General features: G+C 39.1%; 1 pseudogene; it reads right to left on the bottom strand.

Moving 5' to 3' along the window:
* Positions 1-8,804: 8,804 nt before the first annotated feature.
* Positions 8,805-9,688, bottom strand: LOC133378313 (actin-related protein 2/3 complex subunit 2-like; annotated as a pseudogene).
* Positions 9,689-18,755: the final 9,067 nt, after the last annotated feature.

Genomic DNA, 18,755 nt, shown 5'->3' on the forward strand with positions numbered 1-18,755 from the left:
GCAGGAGGAAGGCATGTGAGTACCCAATGCAGGGCACTGATGAAAGAAGGTGGCAAGGGGGGGTAGGAAGGGAAGTGCCGGGGGAGTGGGGTGGGAGGGACAGGGATTGAGTGAGTGGGGTGAGTGGGTGGCAAAGTAAGTGGGATGGCTGAGCGGGGTGGGTTAGGAGCAAGGGGAGTGAGTGGGCAGATTGCATTGGGTGGGTGGGCAAGGGGAGTGAGTGGGTTATGTGGGTGGGGAGGGGGAATGAGTGGGAGGGTAGGAAGACACCAGAGGAAATGAGTGGTGTGGGGTAGGAAGGAAAGTGCCTGGGGAGAGAGTAGGGTTGGTGGAGGGAGTCAGTGGGGTGGGGTGGGTAGGATGGCACCAGTGGGAATGAGTGGGGGGGTAGGTAGCAAGGTGCCAGGAAGAATGAGCTGGTGGGTGGGGGTACAAATGTGACAAGGGGAGTGCCATCACTAGGGCCCCATTCTGTGACATCACTGGGGCCCCACTCTGTGATGTCACTGGAGCCCTACCCCATGATGTCACTATGGCCTGCTCTGTGATGTCACTAGGGCATGCCCTCATGACATCATTAGGGCCCACCCCTAAAATCTCAGGGTTTGGGATGCTTGTGAGTGACCTGGCAACCCAATTTGTATTTTTGGACAGAAAACTACTCTTTCGGAAAGAATACTCACAATGGCTGATTGAGATGAGATAGGCAATGTCCAATGGTCCACATCTGGGCCCCCAATACTTCCTCCTGCTCTACCTCCCATAATTTTTCATCCTTAGCATTTTCTGAGATAGGAAGGGTTACTGTTGGATTAATAAGACCTCTGGGGAACTTTTCCATTTGTGAATACTTTCTCAAAAATACAATTTATGAACTTTTGGATGCAACCTGTTAAGTCCACATTAAACTACATTCTGCCCCATTTCGAATATGAGATGTGAAAATCAGCTAATTGTTATTAAAATATTGCCTGTTGCTGGATTAAAACAGGGCAGAAATTTCACTGCCTACATAAAGGCATAACATTATTGTGTGAATTAGCAGTATGTGTCTAGTTCTAAAGCTAGACTTCTTGTGCAGTATCCAACACTGTAGCTCTGCTGGCACAACAGAGCCTCTGTGTACACCATGGAGCTTTCTCTTCCTTTCCTGTCCCCCACGTGCCCCCAAAATCACCTCCAGAGGGTTGAGGGACCTTCAAGAGCAGATTTTGGGGGTGCACAAGGGAAGGAGAAGAAATGGAAGTCCCAATGCACCAGCAGAAATACCTGCACGGCATAATAGATACAACCCACTGAGAATTTAATGCTACATTGTGGGACAGCGTACAAATGCCATAATAAAATAAACGAATAGCTCTTACGAAATTCATAACCAATTCTTAACTACATCCAGAGGGGTAGCTATATTAGGCCACAATAGGTCATTTAAAGCACTGTCATGCAACTTTATCAGTAATTTATTATTTATTTATTTATTACATTTATACCCTGCCTTTCTTTTCATGATTGAAACCCAAGGCTACATACATATGGTTTCCAGGGGGTCTCCCATCCAAGCACTGACCAGACATGACCCTGATTAGCTTAGCTTCACCAGGGAGCTGGCCTATGTGCCTTCAGACCATAGCCTGGGACCTCCGCCCCCAAGAATCTTAGGACCCATAGTTTGTTAAGGATGCTGGCAGTTGTTAGGAAATTCATAGTTCTCTCACAGGCCTACAATTCCCAGGGCGGTTTAAGAATCAATTCCTCTTCCCAGGGAACTCTGGAAACTGTAGCTATGTGAAGGGAATAGGGGTCTCCTGACAACTCTCAGCAACCTTAATAAACTACAGTTCCCAGGATCTTTAGGGGAAGAATACTGCTTTAAATGTATGGTGCAATTATCTGTCTGTTGCAACAAAAAGCAGCATAATGTCCTAAACTACCTTACAAATATATTATAATAAATAATATTGAAAGTACTACAAGACACTTGTACTTAAATTTATAAATCTGATAAAGAATCAAAGGACACTTCACAAGAGACCCATCAAGTTTTGCATTTTTTATGTCTGTGCACTATCCTGCATATATTATACAGCCATGAGGGCCAGTGTGGGTTTTTCACATTCTGCAGTGTTAAATTGAAAATACCTCCATGCCATTCTGAGGCTTCCCATAAGCTCATTTCAAAGCAAAACCTTACAAAACTTACAGTGCTGAACTCAGAAATGCTTGCTTAGCAACTCTCTAAATTTTCATGGCGATACACAAAACAGTCAGAGAGAATCAAGAGTTCAAAGTCTAAAAAGAGAGGAAAAAAACCCAGAGCCCTGTTGGACTTTTTTCTGTCAGAGTTCTCATAATCTGTTGAAATTCATTAAAAATCAGCCATATTCACAGAGTACCTGTAATCTTAATACTGACCTTGCCCCATACTCTCACCATCTTCTGCACCTCCTCTCTGAGATATTGTACTGCCCTACAAATTTGTCAAAATGCAAATGCAATTTGGGTTGGTCTTTCACAGTCCAATCCACTTTCTGTGTAGCTTGGAAAAATTTGGTAACATGTGCCTCTGAGCATATGGTGAGTGGCAGCAACACCTGCAATCAGCCCAAATAATAGAAACAAGACATGTGTTGTGATCTTGTTTTAGCATGGAGAAAACAACATGAGACAGTTGATATTGTTCAGATAGTTACTTTAAATATGTCTGATTTACTTTGCAATGTTAGTGAAGTTTCCTATAGGAAATCATTTTCTTTTGTTTCTATTTCTGTGAATATGTGAAGTACAGCAACACTTTGCAAAATCTACACTGAAAAAAACCCTCCAAAAATAACAGCGGTTAAGGTGTTGACCTCGGAGACCAGGGTTTGAATCCCCACACAGACATGAAGCTCACTGGGTGATCTTGGGCCAGTCACTGCCTCTCAGCCTCAGAGGGAGGCAATGGTAAACCCCCTCTGAATACCTCTTACCATGAAAACCCTATTCAAAGGGTCGCCCATAAGTCGGAATCGACTTGAAGGCAGTCCATTTCCATTTTCAGCCTGCAGAATAGCCTCCAGTGGACATGAGGAGTGTCTCAGTTTGCACAAGATAAAACAGTGGTAGGTGAAATATATTCTAACAAAATTCTAGGTGTGCTCTATGTTTTTAATTGACCATGCCCACCTTGCCTTAAATGAAGTGGGAGCCAGTGTGGTGTAGTGGTTAAGGTATTGGCCTACAACCTGGGAGACCAGTGTTCGAATCCCCACATAGCCATGAAGCTCACTGGGTGACCTTGGGCCAGTCACTGCCTCTCAGCCTCATGAAAACCCTATTCATAGGGTCACCATAAGTCGGAATCGACTTGAAGGCAGTACATTTACTTTAAACATAGCAGATTGAAAACATGCATCTTGGGCAGGCTAAGTTTGTTTTTTCCAACAGCTTAGAGGCATTGCTTAAGTAGCAACGTATTGTAATCAGTCTGATTTTACATAAAGCTGCAGTTTCAGATTCAACTGTTAATGCACCCCAAATAGAAATAGAATATAACCTCCAATTTGAAACACAAAGGGCTGTCTTCACCATCATATGGCATTAACCATTAAAAAGGCTTTGAAATTAATAAAAATAAATTTGACACGTTTCTAGGATGAATGAGGGAAATAAAATTTCCTAGATTAGATTCTCTGTAGAACGAATAGTAACACAGGAAAGAAGCAAAGTAAGAAGAACACCAACAAATATACAAAATATAATTCTCCATCTTTGGAGATGGCAGGTGTTGCCACCACTCACCATATGCTCAGAGGCACGTTACCAAATTCTTCCAAGCTACACAGCAAGTGGATTGGACTGTGAAAGACCAATCCAAATTTTGTTTGCTTTTTGACAAATGTGCAGGACAGTACAATATCTCAGAGAGGAGGTCAGGTCTCCTGCTCCCCTGGTGCATTCACTATAGCTGCCCAATTTCTCTGCTTTTTAAAGTTTGATAGAAATATCTGTGGGCTATAGGTATGTTCTTAAACTGCACGGGTTTTTTGCCTATTAGTGAATATATATTCATCGCAGGCATGCAGTGACTGCTGCTGAAGTGTTCACAGAAAGTGGAAGGCCAGGAAGGCAGCTGAAGCAGCAAGCAAACTGCAGCGTGAACTCTTCAGCTGCCCACCTTGGTGGCTGCAGTGGTGGCAGCAGCACCAGCAGGCAAAGGGGGACAGGAGGGGAACTGCAGCCATGCTGGATGTAAGGCTCGGGGTAGGAAGAAAGGAAGGAAGGAAGGAAGGAAGGAAGGAAGGAAGGAAGGAAGGAAGGAAGAAGGCAGGCAGGCAGGCCTGGGCTGGGCTCAAGGCCAGGGGCAGGGCAGGGATTGGCTCATGTGGTGGTGGCAACAGTGGCAGTGGCCTATGCAGTGGCAAAGACAGCCTCAGCAGCCTAGCTGGGGCAGCACCTTTGTTACAGGCACTGAAAAGCTCTGCATTGACTTTTGTTAAAACACAGCAGCAGCAGATTTTTTTAAAAAAAAAATTTCATTGTCAGGGTTTGTTTAAAAAGAAAATCCTACATTGCTGTGCTTTAACAACAACAACAACTAGAGCATTGGGCTGAAAATAACAGAATGAAATTCAACAGGGATAAACTTAGGGTTAGTTCTACACTTAGGAAAAAGCAACCAAATGTACAGTTATAAGATGGGGGATACTTGGCTCAGCAATACGACATGTGAGAAGGATCTCGAAATTGTTGCTGGTCACAAGCTGAATAAGAGCCAACAGTGTGATGTGGCTGCAAAAAAGGCAAATGCTATTTTAGGCTGCATTAACAGAAGTATAGTTTCCAAATTGCGTGAAGCATTAGTTCCCCTCTATTCAGCACTGGTTAGGCCTCATCTTGAGGTCTACGTCCTTCGGGTGAGCAGCCAGTTTGAAACCATTTTGAACATATCTTGCTACCTTGTGTGTGGTGGCCATTTTGGAGTAGCCATTTTGGAGTAGCCATTTTGGAGCACATTTGGCTCCTTCGTAAAAAACCTCAAAGAGGTTTACTGAAGGAATTAAAACAATGAAATTACTGGCAAAACAGTTAAAGACAGGTATTTAAAAACATTCAATAGAATAATGCCAACAATGAGTTAAAAACTGATAAAAACCATAGTAGCTTCTACATGGCTGGGTAGGCTTGCCTAAACAACAATGTTTTAGCAGGTGCCAAAAAGAATACAATGAAGACACCTGCTAATATCAATAGGCAGGGAGTTCCAAAGCATAGGTGCTGCCACATTAAAGGATTGATTTCTTACAAGAGCAGAACAAATACTATGTGGTACCCATAACGTGGAAAGCACACCTTGAACTTGGCCTAGTAGCAAATCGGCAACCAGTATAGATTTCAGAGCAGAGGTATTATGTGCTGTTAGGGTCTCATTCATGTCAGCAATCATGCCACAGCATTCTGCACTAACTGCAGCCCCCAGGTCAGGTTGTGCTGCATGGGGATTTCTATGACTTTAGCTGACTGGCTGCCAGGATTTTTTTAGTTTTGGTTAGGAATCCTGACTGGTTGTGAGATGCTAAGTTTTCTGCCTTACTTGTAGGAATCTTGTTGTGGTTGGTATGGGTATTGCATTTAGGAAATCATCACTTTTTTCCTTCTTTTTCTATTTGCATTTTATTTACCTCTGACCTTACTCTCTTACATTCATAGAAGCAACAGCAGTGTTTCCATGTACTCAGTTCAACCCCCTTAAACCCACTGATGATGCACCTTGCGTGCTGCATCATTGTTTGTTTCTTGCCCAATAGCGGTAAAAGAGAATTCACATACTGGTAAGTGTGGCTTTAATTGCTGTTATTCCCAAGCTACTATCTGTGAAGGTAGACCAAATCAAGTGTGTTTTCTCTCTGTTAATGATTACGCACTGGGATTGGGTTGACTGTCAAAGTGAGTTTATAGAAGCCCACAGAGTAGGCAAGAAATGGTAGAGAATCTTATGAACTCTGACTCATTTCTCAAACCTCTCTCTGCAGTAAAGAGTCAAGTCTGTAAAGAAGTTTGGAGCAGCCACATTAAAAGGTAGGCAGGGCATTCTAGGCAGGAGATTGCCAACTCTAATACTGATATCTTTGCAGGGGATCTCTAGTGAAGCCTAACCAACAGCACAATCCTAACCAAAACTACTCAGTTAGGTTCTATGGGGCTGACCCCTAGTAAGTGCGTTTAGAATTGCAGCCTTCAGGGGCATCCATCTTTACCCATCTAACATCTCCACAATTCTAGGCTTCCTTCTTCCTCCAATGGCCTTCTAGTGACTGGCCTGGTATGAGGGCATTTAAATCCTTCTTGCCAGAAACAAGTAGGCTAGATTAAATGTTCCCTGCCCAGGTTCCCAATACTGGTGAGAAGGAATAATCCCATCACTTCAGTTGGACCTGGGAACGCCCTCATTTAACCATTTTCAATCAGATAATTTTTTGTTTGTTTGAGTGGTATGCTCCAAACAACTGTGGTTGATGCTTAATGAGATCACTAGGGCCCACCCCATGACATCACTGAGGCCTGCCCCATGACATCACTGAGACCCACCCTTGTGATATCACTAGGGCCAAGCCCTGAAATCTCAGGTATTTCTGACCTGGCACCCTACCTGGTTTAGATGCTCAATTTAGATCATAAACCTTTATTTTGGCTGGTTTTGCTTTCCCTTCACAATATGTTCAAAACATATTAAAAAATATCAGTTTTTGTGCATAGGAAGCCCATTAATACAACTTCATTCCAAATATGCCTTCCACTAGAAGCACAGAGAGAAGGCCTTGCTCACATAATTTGATGTGCTTGTGAATACCTATTCTTATTCTCTTCAGCAACTGCTCCTCTATATAATCTGTTTGCTTTTTATAGGTCTGCATTAATAAATATTACTTTTTGGGTTGAGAGATTCCCCAGCTATAATGGAGCTCAGATGTCCATTCCATATTGCAAATATTCACTGTGGTTAAGAAATTCTTATAGATTAACTAAAGAGGAAGAATTTGCTGTGGAAAGAAGAATCTATTTTCCCATTATGCACCAGGGAAATAATTTCCAGGATACCTATTATTCTGAGTTTTACTATTATTAATCCACCAGCTTGTCAATGGAAGAGTAGCTTTTAGATCTTTTTTATCAGTGTATCATTACTTCACCTTGGAACAGTCTGGGAAGCCAATAAACGAAGGGGGGAAAGCACTGAATCTGTCAAGGGTTACAATTGAAACTTAATATAAAATGTAAACTGCATATGTTTTTTAAAAGGAAGGGCTGATTAAGAGTTCTAAGTAGAGTAATGTTCAGAAAGTTTTTCTCCCTTCTCATCACTGGAACACTTTAAACAGCTGACCATTCTGAGAGCTGCAGCTCCCATTGCTGAAATTCTTGCAGGTATCAAATGTCACAAAGTTTCTGCTTTTTCGTTTGGCTGGAAAAACAACAGTCTGCCTCCTGTAACATTACCATGTGAAAAGCAGCTTATTATGGGGTTTGCTGGAGCCTGATGGAAAAACTCCAAAAAGCAAAAGCAACCATCTTGTTGCAAGTTGTCTCTGTCATGAAGAATCAAGACAATTTATCATTTCTTGATTTCTTGTAAATGTCCATATCAAGTCTAGTCCCATAATTTCTGGGTAACCCTGGACTTGGGCATGATTTCCGTACATGTGATGAATGACTGATTAATGTGTGAACTCAATTGAAAAGCATATTTGAGGTAATATAAAAGCTCTGCCTGTGGTAGCCATTTTACACATGCCAGATCATTGCTTGATGTTACATTAATCTACATTGGAAGTAGACTGCCTGTGGCCCTCCAGATCAATATTTTTGGACTCCAGCTCCAATCAGCTCCAGCCAACATGGTCAATGGTAAGAGGTGATGGAAGTAGGGAGTCCATCAATATCTGGAAGGAGGGCCAAAGGTTCCCCATCCCATATCTACATCCATGAATGAAGCAGTTCTGAGGCTTTCACCATTGGCTGGGCTAGCAAGGGATCATTGTAATATGTTGTTTTCCTTCTCTCCTGATACTGATCCCCCTCCCATTTTCTTTTCTAGAACAAAAGGCTGGAGGGGGCATTTCACAGAATGTAAATATCCCAATTAACCTATCTAAATGGTTGTCTTTTTTGTAAGTCACATGACACATGATGGTTGGATGTTGCACGGGGCCATGTACATGATTTCCCCTCCTCCCCCTTTTATCCTCACAACAGCCCTGTCAGGCAGGTTGGGCTGAGAGGCTATGATTGGACTAAATTTACCAAGTGACCTTCATGGCTCCGTGGGAATTTGAATCTGAGTTGCCCCAGACTTAGACACTTTACTGCACCACACTGGTCCAATGGTTGACCCTTTTTTTTTAAGACAGAAAGATCTCCTTTGTTAATGAACCCCAACAATATTTCTTCAGATACAGGAATTGCAAACTCAAAATTCTCAGAAGAAAAGCAAGTTAATGTTGCATTGTTCTCATAAGAAATACTGCAACTCATGACCAGTTAACATATTGCAAAGAAAAACAGCTTGAAAAAAAGGGGGAGCAAAAAAAGTAAAGTTGATCAAAATGGAATTAAGGTTTGTTTTTTGTTTGAACTATTAAGTCCTTGCAAGCACAGCTCTCTTCCATAGACCACTTCCCAAACTTGTGTAGAAAACATAACTCAGTTGAATTTATTTCTCTAAGAGCCCATACAGGTGCAATGTTTAAAAGTTATGATTATCAGGTAGCAAATCTAGCCTTCAGCCACAGTTGTCTGACTTCATCTCACTTCAGGCATTAATGGGATTAAAAGGACTTACCCATGATTGTTTTTATTTCCTTCTTTTCTGCATCTGGCCAGGCACGATTCAGCACCTTCAGGAAATTTGATGTTTTTGCTCTCATGTGCATGTGAATGTAAACCTTGGAGCTTTTGATGTGATAGTGTAGGTAGTCACAGAATGTGTGGATCAAATGGATGGTGTTGTCCCTGGCAGTAGCACTGGTGTGGTGGGTGATGTATCCAATAGGTGATGTATCCAATATTATCTTTACTGCTGCATCTGTGTCTTTTCGCTCCAAAGTGGGGGGAGGTTCCCTATGGCTGAAAGGCACTTGGGGGGGGGATGTGTGGCTGGCACAACCTTCCTTAAACTCCTGCATAAACACCTTTCCAATCACTACATAGTCATCATCCTTAAATACCATGCTGAAAACAACTGTGACACAGTTCTTTTTTGATTCAACACATGCATAGTTTCATCATTTCAGCAATGGATGACTGCTCTCTTCTCTCCATTCTTTCCTTCTTCCTGGAACGTGGAAAATTTCTCAAAGACTGAGGCAAAGCAGTTGCGTATCAGCATGCCCGCTTGATACACGATGGAGTCTTTGGCATCAAGAAGGTTCTCCAAGTCATGCAGCAAAGAGACATTATAACCAGATTCTGGAGTTACCAAATAGTTTCCATACACTCTCCTCAACACCTCATCAGCACCATATTCCTGGAGCTCTTTGTAATATTTCAGAGAAATACCGACCATAATCTTTGTTTTATCACGATTAGAGTTGGAAATATGGTAAAAAAAACCTCCATCAAAGATTGCAAATGTTACTTCTATAGCCTCAAGCTTGTTTCCAGTGGCCGCACCCTGAAACTTCAGCGTGAGCATCTCCTCAATGATGTGGTTGTTGACCTCTGTAGGATCATGGTGATGGCTGCAGGTGGGATAAGGTGAGGAGGGGTAGGGAAGCTGGGCAGAGAAGCAGGAGGCAAGGGAAAGAGAGGACAGGTTAGAAAACCACCAAGCTGAGAAGTGTGCCGTACTGGGGACCTGCCCAACTCTAACGCTTCTGCTACAGGGGCCCCATTCACCTTTGCCAAGCTGGCACTGTGCATCATTTCTGGGCTTGAGATGGGTGGGGCAGTGGGGAGATTAGTCTATCCTTCTGAGTAGACAGATAAGCAGTGCAATATGGATTGCTCTTGACAGTGGCAGATATTCAGTGTGCTCCAGGTTTTAGAGGTCCTCAGTGGGCACAAGGCCCTTATTGGGCCTCTGTCTTCCTTCCACCATTACACATTTGCTCTATCCCCATATTACTTGCTGCTCCTTCTCTTCACTCCCATCGCTTACTCACACCCTTCCTCTTGGACAGTCTGAGAGAACAGGACAGAGGACAGAGACCAAGACCAGAAGCAAGGGAAGTATGGTGGACAAGAGTGGGCTCCCTGCCTTGTTTGTGGGCAAACTGTGTGGACCTTGCAAAGTGTCCAACAACAGTGCTGATGTATGGCACACCACCCTGTAGTTATTAGTGGGCTCCTCCTCAGAATGTGGATCACCAAATGCTCTTAGTACCCCATTTATAACAGGGCTAGCAACTTTCTTAAATGACATGGATTGAGTCCTGAGAAAAGCCACGTACAATTATAAGCCAGCCGCCTATCTCTGGTTGCTTGTCAAACTACTGAAACTCAGCAGTGCTGGAATGAATGCAATATCACTGGAATCAGCAAAAGACATGGTTGTCCTGTTAAAAGACACAGAAGTAACACTTCTAAAAAGTAGAAAGTACAGGGCATACTAGTTAGGGAAGATGCTATCTGCTTATTTATTCCTTTAAATATTCTGGGACAATTAAAGAGAATGAAACCAACATACTTTCCATCATGTATCTCCATCATGCTCCCTTCCTCTTCCCACTGTACTGATAGAACTCAACTCTAGAATTTATCCAACTGGCAGCAGAGGTTGGAGAAAGGAACAAATGGGAGGGGAAGGCAAGAGGTAGATAGCTATATCTTCTCTTGTTGCCCCAGTGCATTTAATGTAATAGATGATATTTATGGTTTAAGATCTGGTAACTGATTGAAGGATACAACTTGTTCAAGAACAGAAGGAATAAAAACGGGGTGGAGTTGCACTATATGTTAAATATATATCCCTGCACAGAAATACAAGAAGATGAGCTTGGTAGCTCCACTGAGAGTATCTGGATTAAAATTAATGGGGCAAGTAACAAAAGGAATGTTGTGCTTGGAGTCTACTACTGACCACCCAATCAAGGAGAAGATGAGAATGTAACTTTTGAAAAGCAAATTTCCAATGTTTTGAGGAGGCATGATGTAGTAGCAATGGGGGATTTCAATTGTCCCAATATCTGTTGGGAGACAAATTCTGCCAAACACGGCACCTCCAAGAAATTTCTGACTTGTGTTGGAGATAACTTCCTCCTACAGAAAGTGGAGGAAGCGGGCTTCCCGGAAGTGAGTGCCCAGCTGGTGGTTGTCTCTGAGAGATCTCTGCCTCAGAGGAAGCTTTTTTCAGTTTAAAAGCCAGCCAAGAGGAAACTTTGACTGGCTTAAATGTTCTCCAAGGTAAAGGTGAACCGATCAGATTTTCCACAGGACTTCGTTGAGCTGTCGGCGGCTGGAATTGATCAGGAATTCCCTGAGATAAGAAGGCATACCGATCGGCTGAAGACGGGGTCAGGACTTCCAACAAGCTGTACTGAAAAAAAGCGAGGCGTTTTTTCTTCTTAAAAACGTTCTTAACCAGCAAGCCTCCTTCTGTCTAAATCTTATCATTTGGCTTAAATTACTACAGTAAAAGGGATTTGTTTACGAATCAGCAATTGAGAAATCTGGGTGAGTCATACTTTTTCTCTGTTAAATATAATTAAGGAAGAAAGAAAATGTAAACAATTTATATATTTTTTTTACGACAAAAAGCTGGCCTGAATTTGGAGTTATAAAGTTTAAAAATGGATGAGAGGCAATTATTATTTGATGGAAATATATTTTGGACTATTTTTCTCCTTGGATTATTTCTTTTTGGACAAATCTGCTGTTCGTATATGTTACTAATTGCTTGGTGTTGTGAACCAGAATTGTTTTGCATTCCTGGATGTAGATAAGAACTGTGCTGGCCGGACTATAATAACAGGCCTGGAATATTAACTCTTTTGTTGGTGGAGGAAAAAAAAAAGAAATAGACTGCCTCTAGGTTTTGGAACAGTGGTTAATATCAGAAATTAAAGGCTTCTTTTGAGAATGACAACTAGAAAAGCAGCTAAGGCTCAGGAGCGAAGAGGTTCAATTGATCCACAGGAAGGGGCTATTCCCCCAGATATGTTTCAAAAAATAATGGAAGGGATTAGTGATCTAAAACAAGAAATGAAAACTGAATTGAAAGATATAAAAGACCAAATTAAAACACAAGTGGATGAGATTAAAGGGACAATTGGGCAAATAATGGAGGATGCAAAAAATACTAAAGAAAAGGTACAAATCTTGGAGAATAGAACAGATATATTAAATCTGGAATTAGAAAAAAATTTGGACTACATGGCTGTGATTGAATTGAGAAATAAAGAACATTGTTTGAGATTCCGTGCAATCCCTGAGGAAACAGGTGAAGATATCAGAGATAAAATTGTTAATGCCTTAGTAAATTTTTTGGATTTGAATGAAGATCGGATGAAATTTGAAATAGATAAAGTTTATAGAATTAATTCCAGATATGCAACAATGAAAAAAATTCCAAGAGATGTGCTTGTTCACTTTATAAAAAAGACGACCAGAGATATGGTATTACAACAACACTTCAACAATACCTTTAAAATTGATGGTAAGGAAATACTGGTGATGAAAGAAATTCCTATTAGACTTTTACATAAGAGAAAAGAATATGCTTTCTTTACAGAAAAACTTAAGCAATGCAAAATTCCATTTAGATGGGATGTTCCAGAAGGAGTGATTTTTACATTCAGACAACAGAAATATCGATTGAATACTGTTCAAAAAGCAAGGGATTTCTTGAGAAAAGCTTCAAAAGACATGGAAGAAGATAAACTTAAAGATATGGATATAATTCCTGGGAAACAAAGTCAACAGGAACATGCAGAGGAGGGGAAGGAAGATGATGGATTAAAGGGAGCATCAGGTACATTTTAAAATACACGCTTAAAGATGCATTACAAATATCTAACTTGGAATATAAATGGAGCCAACACAGTGCAGAAGAGAAAGTGTTTCATTATTTGAAAAAATTAAAATTGGATATAATTTGTTTACAAGAAACTCATATTAAGAAGAAAGATTCCAAATATTTGATTTGTAAAAATTTGGGTGAAGAATTTATTTCGGCTGGATTAAAAAAAAAATGGAGTTGTTCTTTACATTAACCCACAATTGCTTCCTAAATTGATATTACTGGATAATAGTGGTAGATTTGTGGGGGTTGAAATTACTTTACAGGGCATAAAAAATTTGATAGTGGGTATTTATGCCTCCAATGAAGATAAAACAAGGTTTTACACAGGACTTATGGAAAAATTGTCAGAGTTTTCATATGATCATTGGTGTGTCATGGGTGATTGGAATGGGGTAATCTCACCAAAAATTGATAGACTTTCTGAAAAAAATATTAAAGAGACACAGGGTAAATTACCGAAGATTTGCTTTAAATTGATGGAAAATTTAGAATTGGTGGATACCTGGAGATATATAAATGATAACGCAAAGGAATTTACTTATTTTTCAGAAAGACATAAAACATTTTCGAGGATTGATATGATTTGGATGTCTAAAAATCTAGTGAAATATATTTTTAAAATGGATATATTACCAAAAACTTTTTCGGACCACAATCCTGTGATATTAACTTTCAAAAAAAAAAATCTTGGATTTAGATGGAGACTAAATGAATCTTTATTACAGAATGACAAAGTAGTACAAGAATGTAAGAAGAAATTAAAAGAGTTTTTTGAACATAATTTACATAAAGGAACAAATGAAAATATTGTTTGGGATACAAGTAAGGCATTTATGAGGGGATATTTTATTAAATGTAACTCTGAATTAAAAAAAAAGAAACAACAGAAAATGCAATTAATTTTGGAAGAAATAAAACAACAAGAGGAAGAATTGAAAAAGAATCCAACTAAAGTTTCTATTGTAAATCAAATTAAAATGTTACAGAATCAAGTATCAATGCTGACAGTTAGAGAAATTGAAAGGAAACTAAATTTTGCTAAACAAAGGACTTTTGAATTTGGAAATAAACCAGGGAAATGGTTAGCATATAAATTAAGAAAAGAACGTCAAAAAATATTATTTTAAAGATACAAAAAGGAGATGAGATGCTGACAGATAATGTAAAAATCAAAAAGATTTTTCATCAATATTATTCAACATTGTACAAGTGTCAGGAAATCCCATCTGAAAAAATAGAAGAGTATATATCTAAACAGAATTTGCCTAAAATTACAGATTTTCAGAGACAAGCTATTAATGGCCCTATCACGTCAAGAGAGATATCTGAAGCTATAAACAAAATTAAATCAGGAAAGGCGCCAGGACCAGATGGGTTATCTGCAGTGTACTATAAATGTTTGGAGGAAGAACTCTTGCTACCTTTACAGTATACAATGAATTCTATTTTGCAAGAGGGAAAGATACCGGATAGTTGGAAAAATGCTAACATAACATTAATACCTAAAGAGGAGCAAGATTTAACTAAAACAAAAAATTATCGGCCGATATCTCTATTGAATAATGACTATAAAATTTTTACAATGATTTTGGCAGAAAAAATGAAAATAATATTACAACAATTTATCCAGGAAGATCAATCGGGGTTTTTACCTAAAAGACAATTACGTGACGTCAGGAATGTCTTGAATGTGTTGGAATATTTAGAACAACGAAATGATAAACAAGCAGCTTTGATTTTCTTAGATGCTGAGAAAGCATTTGATAATTTGAATTGGAAATTTATGTTTCAGGTTTTGGAGCAAATGGATTTTGGAGACAATTTTATAAAATGGATTAGATCGATTTATACATCTCAGAAGGCTCAGATAATCGTTAATGGAGATTTAACGGATTCATGTGAAATTACAAAAGGGTACAAGACAGGGATGTCCATTATCTCCTCTTCTATTTATTCTGGTCTTAGAAGTGCTGCTTAGAGATATAAGGCAAGATAAAAGGATTTCGGGATTAAAGATAAAAAAAGAAGAATATAAACTGAGAGCATTTGCTGATGATTTGATAATTGTATTAGAAAACCCTTTGGAAGGAATTAATGTATTGATGGACAAATTAAAAGAATTTGGACCGTTAGCAGGATTTAAGATCAACAATCAAAAAACAAAGATGTTGGTGAAAAAATTAACTTTAAGGGAACAGAAAGAGTTAATGGACAAGACAGATTTTACAATAGAGAAAAAGTTGAAATATTTAGGTATTATTATGACAAATAAAAATTCAAAGTTGTTTCATAATAATTATGAAAAATTATGGACAGAGATTAAGAAAGATCTGCTAAAATGGGATAAACTACAATTATCATTAATGGGTAGAATATCTGTGATAAAAATGAATGTATTACAGAGAATGATGTTTTTTTTTCAAACAATACCTGTAATATCCTCTGATTTACCTTTTAAACAATGGCAAAAAGATATTTCTAAATTTGTATGGCAAGGAAAAAAACCAAGAGTTAAATTTAAATTACTACAAGACGCCAAAGAAAGAGGAGGACTGGGATTACCAAATCTGAGACTTTATTTTGCTGCCTGCTGTTTAGTCTGGATAAAGGAATGGATTTTATTGAGGAATAAAAGACTATTGGATTTGGAGGCCCATAACCTGAAGTGGGGATGGCATGGATATCTATGGTATGACAAAGTAAAAGTAAATGTAGACTTTAATAATCATTTTATAAGATGTCCTCTGTTGAAAATATGGAATAGATATAAACCAAGGTTCTATTCGAAAATACCATTATGTGTCTCAAGTCAAGAAGCGTTTTATAGAAGAGAAATGGCTGGAAAAGAGAAATGGTTAACTTATCAAGAACTATTAGAAAATGTACATGGAGAATATATAATGAAAGAGAGAGAACAACTGATAAAGGAAGGATATAGTTCTCAATGGTTTGCCTATTTACAATTGTTAGAAAGATATAAAATGGACAAGAAAATGTATGGGTTTGAAATAAGTAAATCTGATTTTGAAATAGGTTTGTGTACAAATGATGAAAATACAATTGCGAAAATGTATAAACTCTTGCTGAAAATGGATATGGAAGAAGAACAAGTAAAAGAGTGTATGGTAAAGTGGGCAAAAAATTTTGGTTATAACATACAAATGGATCAATGGGAAAATATGTGGGAAAAAGGCTTGAGATTTACATTATGCTATAATCTTAAAGAAAATTTCTATAAAATGATGTATCGTTGGTACATGACTCCAGAAAAGTTGTCAAAAATGTATAGTAATGTTTCTAATGTTTGTTGGAAATGTAAACAACAAGAAGGATCATTTTATCATATGTGGTGGCTGTGTAAAAAGGCAAAATCATTTTGGGCACAGATAGGTAGGATGATGCAAAAAATTCTAAAGATAAATATTCAGTCAAAACCAGAATTTTTTTTATTGGGTTTTATGGATAAACAAATAGAAAAGAAATATGGAAGAATAATATTATATATCATTACGGCAGCAAGATTATTATATGCACAAAAGTGGAAAATGGAATCAACACCAACAACGGAAGACTGGCTATTGAAATTAATGGACATGTTTACTTAGAGAAAAATCGACAGACACATTTCTTAAGGAATGGAAGCCTCTCTTAGACTTTTTGTTGAAAGATCAAAATAAAATGATGATATTGGGATTTGACGATTAACTAAGATAGCCTATGGAGAAAAGTGATCCTGTATGTATATATTAAGGGACAGGTTTGATATATATTATATACTTATAGCTGATCTGTGACAAATCGGAAGTCAACTATTTTATTTTTTTTCTTTTGTTGTATTGTTATGGTTTTGTTGTTTGACTTTGTTTTGTTTGTTTTTTGAAAAATTTGAATAAAAATTATTTAAAAAAAAAGAAAAGAAAGTGGAGGAAGCAACCAGAGGATCAGCTATCCTGGACTTGATTCTAACCAATAGAGATGATTTGGTGGATGAAGTGGCAGTTACGGGAAATCTGGGGGAAAGTGACCACACCATACTTGAATTCTTGATTTTAACAGAAGCAAAAGCTGAGAGTAGCCATACGCGCACCCTGGACTTCAGGAAAGCTGATTTTAATAAACTCAGAACAATTGTAAGTATGGTTCCATGGCAAGCCACCCTAATGAGAAAAAGAGTCGAAGATGGGTGAGAGTTTCTAAAAAAAGAAATTCTAAAAGCACAATGGCAAGCAATTACAACAAGGGAAAAAGGGGGGAAATAGCAGAAGAAGCCAATGTGGCTTCACAAAAAGCTTAGAGCTGACCTGAAAACAAAAAAGGACACATACAGGAAGTGGAAAGAAGGCCAGGCCAGAAAAGAAGAATACAGGCAGGTATCACGGAATTGCCGGGATGGTGTCAGGAAGGCTAAAACTGAGATGAGATGAGCGAGGTATGCTAAAAGCAACAAAAAAGCTTTCTTCAGATAAGTCCATAGTAAAAGACAGAGAAAAGAAATGGTGGCACAGCTACTCAATGAGGATGGCAAAATGATAACAGATGACAAAGAAAAGGCAGAAGTGCTCAGTTCCTACTTTGGCTCAGTCTTCTCCCAGAAAAGGGCCTATGACCCTCCTGGGAAACATGAAGTAGAAGAGGTCAGGATTGGACCTTGAGATTGATAGACAAATGGTCAAGGAATACCTAATCACTTTGAATGAGTTCAAATCAGCAGGGCCCGATAAACTGCATCCTAGAGTATTGAAGGAACTGGCTGAAGAACTCTCAGAACTGCTCTTTGCAAAATAATGGAGGACTGGTGCAGTGACGTATGACTGGAGGAGAGATAATGTTGTCCCTATCTTCAAAAAGGGCAAGAAGGAGGAACCTGGGAACTACAGACCAGTCAGCCTAACATCAATCCCTGGAAAAGTTCTGAAGCAGATTATAAAGCAGTCAATCTGTAAGCACCTTGAAAACAATGCAGTGATTACTTGGAGCCAACATGGATTTATGAAGAACAAATCCCGCCAAACTAATCTTATCTCATTTTTTGATAGGGTAACCTCCCTTGTAGACTGTGGGAATGCTGTGGACATTATATATCTTGACTTCAGCAAAGCTTTTTGACAAAGTGCCCCATGATATTCTGATTAGCAAGCTAGCTAAATGTGGGCTGCATGGAACAACTATCAGATGGATCCACAGTTGGCTCCAAAATTGTACTCAAAGAGTGCTTATCAATGGTTCCTTCTCAAACTGGGCAGAAGTAACGAGTGGGGTACCACAGTGCTCGGCCCTGGGTCCAGTGCTCTTTAACATTTTTATTAACAACTTGGATGAGGAGGTACAAAGCATGCTTATCAAATTTGCAGATGGTACAAAATTGGGGGGCATAGCTAATACCATGGAAGACAGAAACAAAATTCAAAGGGACCTTGATAGGCTGCAGCATTGGGCTGAAAACAACAGAATGAAATTCAACAAGGATAAATGCAAAGTTCTACACTTAGGAAAAAGAAACCAAATGCACAGTTATAAGATGGGGGATACTTGGCTCAGCAGTACGACATGTGAGAAGGATCTTGGAATTGTCATTGATCACAAGCTGAATATGAGCCAACAGTGTGATGTGGCTGCAAAAAAGGCAAATGCTATATTAGGCTGCATTAACAGAAGTATAGTTTCCAAATTGCTTGAAGTACTAGTTCCCCTCTATTCAGCACTGGCTAGGCCTCATCTTGAATAATGCGTCCAGTTCTGGTCTCCGCACTTCAAGAAG

This window comes from Rhineura floridana, chromosome 2 (assembly GCF_030035675.1).
Source record: "Rhineura floridana isolate rRhiFlo1 chromosome 2, rRhiFlo1.hap2, whole genome shotgun sequence".
Lineage (NCBI taxonomy): Eukaryota > Metazoa > Chordata > Lepidosauria > Squamata > Rhineuridae > Rhineura > Rhineura floridana.